Source organism: Arachis hypogaea, chromosome 19 (assembly GCF_003086295.3).
Source record: "Arachis hypogaea cultivar Tifrunner chromosome 19, arahy.Tifrunner.gnm2.J5K5, whole genome shotgun sequence".
In the NCBI taxonomy this organism is placed as follows: domain Eukaryota; kingdom Viridiplantae; phylum Streptophyta; class Magnoliopsida; order Fabales; family Fabaceae; genus Arachis; species Arachis hypogaea.
The window spans coordinates 95237012-95251098 of record NC_092054.1 but is presented as its reverse complement, the minus strand read 5'-3'; the positions used below and the strand labels follow the sequence as shown (position 1 = coordinate 95251098).

At 38.8% G+C, this 14087-nt stretch overlaps 1 non-coding gene across 1 annotated transcript; it reads left to right on the top strand.

Annotated features, from left to right (window-relative positions):
* The first annotated feature begins 3327 nt into the window (after window positions 1-3327).
* Window positions 3328-3435, top strand: LOC112781647 (small nucleolar RNA R71). Its single transcript, XR_003192411.1, has one exon. It is a non-coding gene; the product is annotated as a small nucleolar RNA R71 (small nucleolar RNA).
* The last annotated feature ends 10652 nt before the right edge of the window (window positions 3436-14087 follow it).

Genomic DNA, 14087 nt, shown 5'->3' with positions numbered 1-14087 from the left:
GACACATAATTGGGTGAACCTTTTCAGATTGTGACTCAGCTTTGCTAAAGTCCCCAATTAGAGGTGTCCAGGGTTCTTAAGCACACTCTTTTTTTGCTTTGGACCTTGACTTTAACCGCTCAGTCTCAAGTTTTCACTTGACACCTACACGCCACAAGCACATGGTTAGGGACAGCTTGGTTTAGCCGCTTAGACCAGGATTTTATTCCTTTAGGCCCTCCTATCCACTGATGCTCAAAGCCTTGGGATCCTTTTTATTTGCCCTTGCCTTTTGGTTTTAAGGGTTATTGGCTTTTTGCTCTTGCCTCTTGGTTTTAAGAGCTTTTGGCTTTTTCTGCTTGCTTTTTCTTTCTATTTTTGTTTTTTTTTTGTTTTTTTTTTCGCCTATTTTTTTTTCTGCAAGCTTTGCTCTTTGCTGCTTTTTCTTGCTTCAAGAATCATTTTTATGATTTTTCAGATTATCAAATAACATGTCTCCTAGTCATCATTCTTTCAAGAGCCAACATATTTAACATTCTTAAACAACAACTTCATAAGACATATGCACTGTTCAAGCATACATTCAGAAAACAAGAAGCATTATCACCACATCAATATAATTAAACTAAGTTCAAGGATAAATTCAAAACTCATGTACTTCTTGTTCTTTTGAATTAAAACAGTTTTTATTTTAAGAGAGGTGATGGATTCATAGGACATTCATAACTTTAAGACAGAGTTACTAACTACTAATGATCATGTAATGAAGACACAAACATAGATAAGCACATAACATAGAAAACGAAAAATAGAGAAAGTAAGAGCAAGGAATGAATCCACCTTAGTGATGAGGGCGTTTCAATGATGTTCTTGGGCTCTTCTATGTCTCTTCCTTGCCTTTGCGGCTTGATTCCTAGTGATTTTTTTTTTTTTTTGGGATTTCTATCCTCAGTTGCTTCTAATAATTATGTGGAGGGAGGTGCATCTCCTGAGGTATCTCAGGGATCTCTTGATTTGCAGCCACATGTTCTACCACTGAGCTATAGATCCTTTACATAATTGTTTTACCACACCAAACTTAGAATGTTGCTCGCCCTCGAGCAAAAGAAGAAGGAATAGATGAAGAAGAAGATGTGGAAAAAAAACTAGGATTATGAGGAGGTAAGGTGGAGATCCTGTGGGGTTCACAGATCCTGAGGTGATCCTGTGGGGTCCACAGATCCTGAGGTGTCAAGGCATTTACATCCCTGCACCAAATTAGGCATGTAAAATGCCCTTGCACACAACTCTGGGCGTTCAGCGCCAGGTTGGTGCCCATTTTGGGCGTTCAACGCCCCTTTGCTGCCATTTTTGGCGTTGAACGCCAGAACCATGCTTGTTCTGGGCGTTCAGCGCCAGGATTCTCCCATTCTGGGCGTTCAGCGCCAGAACTATGCTCTGTTCTGGCGTTTGAACGCCAGACAGATGCTCCTCCAGGGTGTGATTTTTCTTCTTCTGTTTTTGATTCCGTTTTCAATTTTTATATTTATTTTGTGACTCCACATGATCATGAACCTAAGAAAACATGAAAAACAATAAAAATAAGAATTAGATAAACATTGGGTTGCCCCCCAACAAGCGCTTCTTTAATGTCAATAGCTTGACAGTGAGCTCTCATGGAGCCTCACAGATGTGCAGAGCGTTGTTGAGACTCTCCAACACCAAACTTAGAGTTTGGATATGGGAGTTCAACACCAACTTAGAGTTTGGTTGTGGCCTCCCAACACCAAACTTAGAGTTTGACTGTGGGGGCTCTGGTTGACTCTGCTTTGAGAGAAGCTTTTCAAGCTTCCTCTCCATGGTTGTAGAGGGAGATCCTTGAGTTTTGAATACAAGGGAGTTCTCATTCCATTGAAGGACTATTTCACCTCTGTCAACATCAATCACAGCTCTTGCTGTGGCCAGGAAAGGTCTTCCTAGGATGATGGATTCATCCTCTTCCTTTCCAGTATCCAGGACTATGAAATCAGCAGGGATGTAAAGGCCCTCAACCTTTACTAACACGTCCTCTACTTGTCCATAAGCCTGTCTTCTTGAGCTGTCTGCCATCTCTAATGAGATTTTAGCAGCTTGCACCCCATAGATTCCCAGTTTCTCTATTACAGAGAGGGGCATGAGGTTTATTCCTGAACCAAGGTCACACAGAGCCTTAAAGATCATGGTGCCTATGGTACAGGATATTATGAACTTTCCAGGATCCTGTCTCTTCTGAGGCAATGTCAGTTGATCCAGATCACTTAGTTCATTGATGAACAAGGGAGGTTCAACTTCCCAAGCATCAATGCCAAACAATTTGGCATTCAGCTTCATGATTGCACCAAGAAACTTGGCAGTTTGCTTTTCAGTGACATCCTCATTCTCTTCAGAAGAGGAATACTCATCAGAGCTCATGAAGGGCATAAGGAGGTTCAATGGAATCTCTATGGTCTCTAGATGAGCCTCAGAGTCCTTTGGTTCCTCAGAGGGAAGCTCCTTATTGATCACTGGACGTCCCAGGAGGTCTTCCTCCTTGGGATTCACGTCCTCTCCTCTCCTCAGAGGTTCGGCCATGGCGTTTATGTCAATGGCCTTGCACTCTCCTTTTGGGTTCTCTTCTGTATTGCTTGGGAGAGTACTAGGAGGGATTTCAGTGATCCTTTTACTCAGCTGGCCCACTTGTGCTTCCAGATTTCTAATGGAAGACCTTGTTTCATTCATGAAACTTATAGTGGCCTTAGATAGATCAGAGACTAGATTTGCTAAATTAGAAGCATTTTGTTCAGATTTCTCTGTCTGTTGCTGAGTTGATGATGGAAAAGGTTTGCTATTGCTAAACCTGTTTCTTCCACCATTATTAAAGCCTTGTTGAGGCTTTTGATCCTTCCATGAGAAATTTGGATGATTTCTCCATGTTGAGTTATAGGTGTTTCCATAAGTTTCACCTAAGTAATTTACCTCTACTATTGCAGGGTTCTCAGGATCATAGGCTTCTTCTTTAGAAGATGCCTCTTGAGTACTGTTGGATGCAGCTTGCATTCCATGCAGACTCTGAGAGATCATATTGACTTGCTAAGTCAATATTTTATTCTGAGCCAATATGGCATTCAGAGTATCAACCTCAAGAACTCCCTTCTTCATAGGCGTCCCATTACTCACAGGATTCCTTTCAGAAGTGTACATGAACTGGTTGTTAGCAACCATGTCAATGAGTTCTTGAGCTTCTGCAGGCGTTTTCTTTAGGTGAATGGATCCACCTGCAGAGGTGTCCAGTGACATCTTTGATAGCTCAGATAAACCATCATAGAATATATCCAGGATGGTCCATTCTGAAAGCATGTCAGAAGGACACTTTTTGGTCAACTGTTTGTATCTTTCCCAAGCTTCATAGAGAGATTCACCTTCTTTCTGTCTGAAGGTTTGAACATCAGCTCTAAGCTTGCTCAGCTTTTGAGGAGGAAAGTACTTGGCTAAGAAAGCCGTGACCAGCTTATCCCAAGAGTTCAGGCTGTCTTTGGGTTGAGAATCCAACCATAATCTAGCTCTGTCTCTTACAGCAAAAGGGAAAAGTATGAGCCTGTAGACTTCAGGATCTATTCCATTAGTCTTAACAGTATGACATATCTGCAAGAATTCAGTTAAAAACTGAAAAGGATCTTCAGATGGAAGTCCATGAAACTTGCAGTTCTGCTGCATCAGAGAAACTAATTGAGGTTTCAGCTCAAAGTTGTTTGCTCCAATGGCAGGAATGGAGATGCTTCTTCCATGTAAATTGGAATTAGGTGCAGTAAAGTCACCAAGCATCTTCCTTACATTATTATTATTTTTGGCTGCCATCTCCTCTGCCTGTTCGAAAATTTCTGAAAGGTTATCTCTGGATTGTTGTATTTTAGCTTCTCTTAATTTTCTCTTCAGAGTCCTTTCAGGTTCTGGATCTGCTTCCACAAGAATGTTCTTATCCTTGCTCCTGCTCATATGACAAAGAAGAAGGCACAGAAAAATAATAATAATAATGGAGATCCCTTATACCACAGTATAGGGATCCCTGTGTGAGTGGAAGAAGAGGGGGAGACAAAGAATGTAATATAATGGAAGAAACACAACTGTGAGAATGGAAGAGATGTGAGATGAGATGTTAGGATATGAATGAATAAATAGAATAGGATGGGGGAGGTATAATTTTCGAAAATTATTTTGAAAAGGAGTTAGTGATTTTTGAAAATTGGTTTTTGAAAATTTGTTAGTATTTTTCGAAAAAAAATTTTTTTTTTTTGAAATAAAAATAAAAATAAAAATAATTAGTTAATTAAAAAGAAATTTTTGAAAAAGGGGGAGATATTTTCGAAAATTAGAAAGAGAGAATTAGTTAGGTGGTTTTGAAAAAGTTAAGAAACAAACAAAAAAGTTAGTTAGTTAGTTGAAACAAATTTTGAAAAGATAAGAAGTTAGGAGGTTAGAAAAGATATTTTGAAAAGATATTTTTGAAAAAGATAAGATAAGAAGATATTTTTGAAAAGATATGATAAAATTAGTTTTTGAAAAAGATTTGATTTTTAAAACCACAATTAATGACTTGATTCATAAGAAATCACAAGATATGATTCTAGAACTTAAAGTTTGAATCTTTCTTAACAAGCAAGTAACAAACTTCAAATTTTTGAATCAAAACATTAATTGATTATGTTATTTTCGAAAATTTGGTATAAAAAAATAAGAAAAAGATTTTTGAAAAATATTTTTGGAATTTTCGAAAATAACTAAGAATTTTGAAAAAGATTTGGTTTTTGAAAAAGATTTTGAAAAAGATAAGATTTTCAAATTGAAAATTTGATTTGACTCATGAGAAACAATTTGATTTTAAAAACTTTTGAAAAAGTCAACTCAAATTTTCGAATTTGATGAGAGAAAAAGGGAAAGATATTTTTTTTTTATTTTTAAATTTTTTTATGAAAAACATGAAAATTATGCAATGCATGAAATTTTTAGATCAAAACAATGAATGCATGCAAGAATGCTATGCATGTCAAGATGAACACCAAGAACACTATGAATGTCATGATGAACATCAAGAACATATTTTTGAAAAATTTTTAATGCAAAGAAAACATGCAAGACACCAAACTTAGAATTCTTTAATGCTTACGCACTAAGAATTCAAGAATACATATGAAAAACAACATACAACACAAAACAAAAAATCATCAAGATCAAACAAGAAGACTTACCAAGAACAACTTGAAGATCATGAAGAGCACTATTAATGCATGATATTTTCGAAAAAATGCAAGATGCATATGCAATTGACACCAAACTTATAACATGACTCAAGACTCAAACAAGAAACACAAAAATATTTTTTTGATTTTTATGATTTTCTAATTTTTTTGGATTTTTATTTTATATTTTTCGAAAAGTTATTTAGAAAAAGGAAAAATAAGGATTCCAAAATTTTTAATATGAATTCCAAGAATCTTACCATGTTAGTCTTAAAGCTCCAATCAAAGGGTCTGGCATGGCTTAACAGCCAGCCAAGCTTTAACATATAATTACATGGGCTGGAGTGATTAGTTGAATACCAATCCCAAAGTAGTTTGGGTATGGCTTTACAGCCAGATATGATTCAACATATTTCATGAAATACTAGAATTTATTCTTAAAAATTTTGAAGCCATAGAATAATTTATTTTTGAAAACATTATTTTTAGTAAATTTTTTTTTTTCGAAAACAAGTGAGGAATTTTTGAAAGATTTTTGAAAAATTTTTGAAAACAAAACAAAAAGAAAATTACCTAATCTGAGCAACAAGATGAACCGTCAGTTGTCCATACTCGAACAATCCCCGGCAACGGCGCCAAAAACTTGGTGCACGAAATTGTGTTCCATGTTCCTTGTACTTGTGTGAGAGTAACAATATATAATTGTATTGAATCCTCATCGTGGCTCTATGTGTGGACACAACTCCGTTCAACTAACCAGCAAGTGCACTGGGTCGTCCAAGTAATACCTTACGTGAGTAAGGGTCAAATCCCACGGAGATTGTTGGTATGAAGCAAGCTATGGTCACCTTGTAAATCTCAGTCAGGCAGATATAAAGTGATAATGGTGTTTTCGAATATTAATTAATAAAAGAGGGATAGAGATACTTATGTAATTCATTGGTAGGATTTTCAGATAAGCGAATGGAGATGCTTTTCGTTCCTCTGAACCTCTGCTTTCCTGCTATCTTCATCCAGTCAGTCTTACTCCTTTCCATGGCTGGCTTTCTGTGATACATCACCACTGTCAATGGCTACTTTCGGTCATCTCTCGGGAAAATGATCCAATGCCCTGTCACGGCACGGCTAATCGTCTGGAGGCATCACCCTTGTCAATGGTTTCATCTTATCCTCTCAGTGAATAATATGCTCACGCACCCTGTCACGGCACGGCTTATTCATCTGTCGGTTCTCGATCATGCTGGAATAGGATTTACTATCCTTTTGCGTCTGTCACTAACGCCCAACAATCGCGAGTTTGAAGCTCGTCACAGTCATTCAATCATTGAATCCTACTCAGAATACCACAGACAAGGTTTAGACCTTCCGGATTCTCTTGAATGCCGCCATCATTCTAGCTTACGCCACGAAGATTCCGGTTAGGAGATCTAAGAGATACTCATTCTAGCTTATTTCATGTAGAACAGAAGTGTTTGTCAGACACGCGTTCATAAGGGAGAAGGATGATGAGCGTCACACATAATCATCACCTTCATCACGTTCTTGGGTGCGAATGGATATCTTAGAAGCGAAATAAGAAGAATTGAATAGAAAACAGTAGTACTTTGCATTAATCTTTGAGGAACAACAGAGCTCTACACCTTAATCTATGGAGTGTAGAAACTCGACCGTTAAAAATACATAAGTGAAAGGTCCAGGCATGGCTGAATGGCCAGCCCCTCTGATCTAAGAACCAGGCGTCCAAAGATGTCAAATACAATAGTAAGAGGTCCTATTTATAATAAACTAGCTACTAGGGTTTACATGAGTAAGTATTTGATGTATAAATCCACTTCCGGGGCCCACTTGGTGTGTGTTTGGGCTGAGCTTAAGTGTTGCACGTGCAGAGGCCATTTGTGGAGTTGAACGCCAGTTTTTGTGCCAGTTTGGGCGTTCAACTCTGGTTTTGGATCCTTTTCTGGCGCTGGACGCCAGATTTGGGTAGAAAGCTGGCGTTGAATGCCAGTTTACGTCATCAATTCTTGGCCAAAGTATGGACTATTATATATTGCTGGAAAGCTCTGGATGTCTACTTTCCAACGCAATTAGAAGCGCGCCATTTAGAGTTCTGTAGCTCCAGAAAATCCACTTTGAGTGCAGGGAGGTCAGAATCCAACAGCATCAGCAGTCCTTTTTCAACCTCTGAATCTGATTTCTGCTCAAGTCCCTCAATTTCAGCCAGAAAATACCTAAAATCACAGAAAAACACACAAACTCATAGTAAAGTCCAGAAATGTGAATTTAACACAAAATCTATTAAAAACATCCCTAAAAGTAACTAGATCCTACTAAAAATATACTAAAAACAATGCCAAAAAGCGTATAAATTATCCGCTCATCAACCGGCTGAGATCTGTCTGGTACTACAGCTGAGAAAATTGATTATGAGTAAATAAGATTAAGAAATGAGGAATTATAATTAGGGAAGGTAGAAATATCTAAAGTGCGATTTAGAGCGCTAATCTTAAAGGTTTTGGCCCAAAATTGGGCCAACGGACAAAAATAAGTGAACTGGGCCTAAGTGGGCCCAAGACCCAACATATATAAACATTAGTTGTGAGCATTTCAGCTCATTTTACCCTAACAAGAAGGGTTGGGGCGCTGATTTGAGAAGAGAGAAGAGAAGAGAGAAAACATAACTCTCTTTGATCTTCAAACCACTATAACTTGAGCTACGGAGCTCCGATTGACGAGCCGTTTGTGGCCACGCGTTGCTCTTCTCATCCTCTACAATTCTATCTAAGTTTTGTGGTGAGTATTCCATTCATCTCTGCCCAGTTTTCGAAATTCCCTACTGTTACACGTTTTTGGATAGTTAGTGTTGAAATCTTGTGATTTTGGGTGTTTAGGGATACTCCAACATGGATTCTAAGTGGATTCTATCCCTACTTCATATGGGCTGAGGTAAGAAGTGCTCAAACCCTTGTGATTTGTCATTTTTATGAGCCCTAGGTTGATGTATGTATGTGATATTGGTTATGTTAGTGTATTTGGTGATGTTGGTGCACAATTGGGAGATTGGTATTGCTTGAGGAGCTTTGGTAAGGCTTGGAGCTAAGGTTGGTGAAGACTTCCAAAGAAGAGGCTCAATTGGTTTGGCTACAAGAGGTACGGTTTAAGTTTCATTTAAGTACCGTGTGTTGTGATGAGAATTCCTAGGCTAGATGCCCCTAGGATTAAGTTTGGATTGTGTAAATGGTTGGTGCTAATATGCATAGTTGGTATGTAATGTGAATTAATGATTGGGTTGAGAATTGTGTGGCCTTGTATGCTTGGTGTATTGAGAATTTGATGTACTGGGTAATGAGTATTGATTTGTGATATATGCATTTAAATTGTGAAAATTGGGCCGGAGGCCGTGAATTTTGGGCCGGAGACCGTATAGAGGTAAGAAAGGTAAGTCGATGTGTGCATTGTATGATGGCACAAGTGATTGGATGAATTTCAGATAATGAATATATGAATGATTAGGTTGGTTATTGAATAATAAAGTTTGAGAAGTTGAAGTGTGGAATTTGGTAATTTTGGGTGAAATTATGTAGATGAGGTATGTTTGGTTCGGTTGAGATATATTATGTGATCATATATGTGATTATGATTATTGATGCCTTGATGGTATGATGATGCATTAGAGATATGTATGTTGTGATATATGCTTGGGGAATGATTAAGGTTGATTTGTGGATGAAACCACGTGATAGTGAGTATGATATTGATTATGTATAATGATGGTTGATTGAAAATGGTATTATTGGAAATTGGGATGAGGAAGGATGTATGACATGATATTGTGTTTGTCCTTTAGCCATTTGATTGAGAAGTGTTAAAATGGTTGGATGTGGTTTTTGGGAATTTTGGTAAAGTGTCAATGTGTGAGTTGAGGATGGCTTGATGTTGATTTTGGTACATTTTGATTGATTTCAAAAAGGGTTGAAATTGGCATGTTTTGGTTGATTTTGAAAATAGTTGAAAATGACTTGTTTTGAAAATGGCACCTTGTGGTTTTGTATGAAAACATGGTTTTTGGGCATATTTTGATGGGACATAACTTGGACTACGGATCTCTGTTTTGTGCCAAATTTATTTAGAAGTGAAATTGGATCTGGGATGTCCATGCCGTTCGAAGAACGGGTGAAAAACGATTTAAAATGAGAAAGTTATGTCCGTCGGAAGATTGGGGGTTGAATCTGTAAATTCTGCAGCTTTTAACTTAGAAAATTTTTAGCAGAATGACCCTCCGCGCGTAGGCGCACTTGGCGCGTACGCGCCTGATGACAAGTCATCTTAGCCTATTTTAACAAGTCTTTTTCTTTTGTTTTCATTACAATTATGCACTTTCTTGAGCTACAAGCAAGCCAATTAGGTAGATTTTCATGTTTCCTTTGATTGAATCAACCATGTATGAATTCATGCTATTTCATGAGGTTTTATACTATAATTGTCACATATTATGAAAGAATGAATATCTCATGATTTTAAGCATAGCTTTGATGTGTTTGGTTGATTAATGATAGGTGAAGAAAGCTTGGAGAAAGGTTGAAGCAAGAAGGAATGGCTAGGAGTAAAGAGAAGACAATGGAATAAGTGAAATTGAACCAGGAAGCAAAAAGCTGGACCTAAAGTTAGCCTCAAACTTTTGCACAAACTTTTGGGTGAAAAGTTAGCCTCAACGTTAGCCCCTAACTTTTGGGCTAACGTTGGAACTTGAAAATCACTCCCTGGGTACCAAAAGTTTGCGCCAACGTTAGCCCCTAACTTGGAGGCTAACGTTGGCACATGAAAATCACCCCTGGGCACCAAAAGTTTGCGCCAACGTTAGCCCCTAACTTGGAGGCTAACGTTGGCACATGAAAACTATAAGGGGAGGAGCAAAAGTTTGCGCCAACGTTAGCCCCTAACGCCACAAGTGCACCAAGGAAGGCCAACGTTGGTGCAAAAGTTAGACCCCTAACTTTTGCACCAACGTGAGTATCAGCAAGATGTGGGAGCTGATATGAAAAGTTGGACCAAAAGTTAGACCCTAACTTTTGCTCCAACTTTTGGTCCAACTTTTGCAAAACTCCAACCCGGTTCAATTGGTTTACTTTGGTTCTTCTCCAAACTTCAAGAGCAATCAACCAAGGCCTCTTTCAACCCAATTCCACCAAGAGCAAAGGCCCAACTCAAGGCTTGAAGATCATTTGAAGAAAGTGTATAAATAGGATAGAATTCAAGTTCTTCGGAGAGCTTTCCCTGGGAATTTTCATAATAGTTTTCGGAGAGCTTTGGATATTGAGTGATCTTTAATTTCTTAGTCTTGGGGAAGGAGAATTCACTTCTCTTCCTCTCAGTTTTATTGCTTTCAATTTCAATTACAATTGTCTTGGATCTTGGGTTGGAGAATTGAAGAAATTCTGTTTCAATCTCAACCTTGGATCTCTCTGCTTTACTCACTGCTTAATTGAATTTAATTTTCTGTTAATTGCTCTTCATCTACTTTCCTTGAAATTTACAATTCCCTTGCAATTGTTCTTGTTGGATCTAGGAAGGCATTGAGATCTAGACTTGGTTTTCTAGTCTCTAGGTCCTGAGATCTAATTTCCCAATTTTACATTCTCTGTTACTGTTTTCCATGTTCATTTATTTTTCTGCTCTGAGATCCAATTCGATCCCACTCCTCTTCTACTTCTTTGCTTGATGAAATTTACTTTTCCTTGTTTAAATTCTGCAAATCCAATCCCCAATCCCCTTTACATTTCAAGCCATTTACATTTCTTGCACTTTAAGATTCTGCAATTTACATTTCTTGCAATCTAAGTTTCTGTAATTTATGTTTCTTGTACTTTAAGATTCAGCAATTTAATTCTTGTTCTCTTTAATTTCATGCCAATCACCCGTTCCCTTTACTTTCCTTGCAATTTAAATTCTGCAAATCACCAATCAATCAACCAAATCTTGATTCGCTTGACTAAATCAACCACTAAACTAAAATTGCTCAATCCTTCAATCCCTGTGGGATCGACCTCACTCCCGTGAGTTTTTATTACTTGATGCGACCCGGTGCACTTGCCGGTTAGAATTGTGTGTTTTGAGAGAAATTTATTTTTCCACCAAAATACTCATCAAGTTTTTGGCGCCGTTGCCGGGGATTGATTAGATTGACAATGATTAAGTGAGGTGGTAATCTAGATCAAGCACTTTTTCTTTAATTTTGATTAACCCACTAACTGTTTGATTTTTTGCTTAAACTAACTAACACTTCAATCTAGAAGTAGATTGAAGTGTCACTGGTTTTGTGCATTTCTCATGCTCTGCTTGTATGTCAGGTACAAGAAGAACCATACCCAATTTTCATGAACAAGACGAAAGAACTCTCAGGAGGTTAAGAAGAGCTGAAAGAGGGAAAAATATTGTTGGAGAAGAGGAATCAGACGACAAATTCCAAGAGATGGAGGAACATTCAACCAATCCACCAGGTGGAGCAGACAACAACAATGACAACCCACCCCAGAGGAGAGTTTTGGCTTCTTATACCTTTGCAAATCCTAGACATTGTGGGAGCATCATCTTGGCTCCAAATGTCAATGCTAACAATTTTGAACTCAAGCCACAACTCATCACTTTGGTTCAGAACAATTGCTCTTTTGGTGGAAGACCACTTGAAGACCCACACCAACATTTGTCCACTTTCTTGAGGATATGCAACACTGTCAAAACTAATGGTGTGCCTCCTGATAGTTACAAGCTGATGCTATTCCCATTTTCTCTCAGGGACAAGGCCACTCAATGGTTGGAATCTTTTCCAAGGGACAGCATCAACAACTGGGATGATTTGGTAACCAAGTTTCTTGCCAAGTTTTACCCACCTCAGAGGATTATGAGGTTGAAAGATGAGGTACAAACATTTACACAAATGGAGGCTGAACCCATCTATGAGGCATGGGAGAGGTACAAGGCTCTAATCAGGAAATGTCCCCCTGCCATGTTTAATGAGTGGGAGAAGCTGCAGAACTTCTATGAAGGCTTAACACTGAAATCCCAGGAAGCTTTGGATCATTCAGCTGGAGGTTCCTTGCAACTCATGAAAACTGCAGAGGAGGCTCAAGAACTCATTGATATGGTGGCCAACAACCAATATTTCTTTGCTCATCAAAGAGGCCGCCAACCATCACAAAGGAGAGGAGTAATGGAATTAGAAGGAGTGGATTCAATCCTGGCTCAAAACAAATTAATGCAGCAGCAAATTCAACAACAATTTGAGCAAATGACCAAGAGGATTGATGGCCTCCAAGTTGCAGCAGTTAACACCAGCCAACCATCAGCCACATGGGGGCAAAATGAAGAAATCCAAGAGGAGCAACAGCAGGAACAAGTCCAGTACATGCATTCAAGCCCAAATGAATTCTATGGTGATACCTACAACCCCTCATGGAAAAATCACCCCAACTTCAGATGGGGAGACACTCACAACCAAAACCAACACCCATGGCAGAGGAACTCAAATCAAAACAACCCAAGAAACAACCAAAACTACAACCATCAGCAGACTAACCAAAACACATATAGAAAACCTCAAAACAACTACCCTAATCTCAACCAGTACCAATCCAACAACCATTCCACCAACCAAAATGGTTACCACCCATCACCCACATCTCACAACCCACCACAAGCACCACCTGAACCTCAAAGACTCACCAACTTAGAGACCTTGATAGAGAAAATGATGAAACACCAGGAAATAACAAACAAAAACCATGAAGCATCATTAAAGAGCCTAGAGAGGCAGATTGGGCAACTCTCCAAGCAAGTATCTATTGAGAGACCTTCAAACTCACTGCCCAGTGACACAATCCCAAATCCCAAGGAGGAGTGCAAGGCAATACAATTAAGGAGCGGGAGAACATTGATAAGCAACAACGACACTACAAAGAAACAAGCAGAGAACATCAAAGAACCAACAGAGGATGAGAAGCAAGCAAAGGACGATGAGGCCAAGGAGCAAGTTGTGATGCCAAACAAAAGCACTGAGAAACTTAAAGAGAAGGACAACCAGCTACATAGCTCAAAGAAAGTGGCTCAGGGACAGCAGCAAATAGGAAAGAGCATCACACCTCCACTGCCTTATCCCCAGAGGTTCAACAAAGAGGTTAAAGACCAGCATTTTCACAAATTCCTTGAGATTTTTAAGAAGCTGGAAATCAATATTCCCTTGGCTGAAGCACTTGAGCAAATGCCTCTGTATGCCAAATTCTTGAAGGAGCTTGTCAACAAGAAAAGAAGCTGGGATGAGAAAGAAGCCATAATGATTACTGAGGAATGCAGGGCCTTGATTCAAAAGGGGTTTCCTCCCAAGCTTGAGGACCCAGGGAGCTTCCTGTTGCCTTGCACCATTAGGGAATTGACCATCACTAAAGCAATGTGCGATCTCAGAGCAAGTATTAACTTAATACCATCATCCCTGGTGAAAAAGCTGCATATAGAGGAGGTCAAATCAGTACAAATGTCTCTGGAGCTGGTAGATAAGTCAATGGTGTACCCCAGGGGTGTAATTGAAAATCTTTTGGTCAAGGTGGGCAGTCTTATATACCCTGCTGATTTTGTGGTTCTAGAATCAAACGATGATGATGGTGACTCTGTTATACTGGGAAGGCCATTCTTGGCCACTGCTAGAGCTATCATAGACGTAGAGGAAGGGGAATTAACTCTCAGGATGCATGACCAGAGTGTCACTCTGAAGGTATTACCAGAGGCACAATTTAGCAAGGAGAAGAAAGACTATATGTAAAATGACCAGGAAAGTCACAGCAACATCCCAATGCTAAGGATTGTGCAGACTGATGAAAAAGCCCAAGAGGA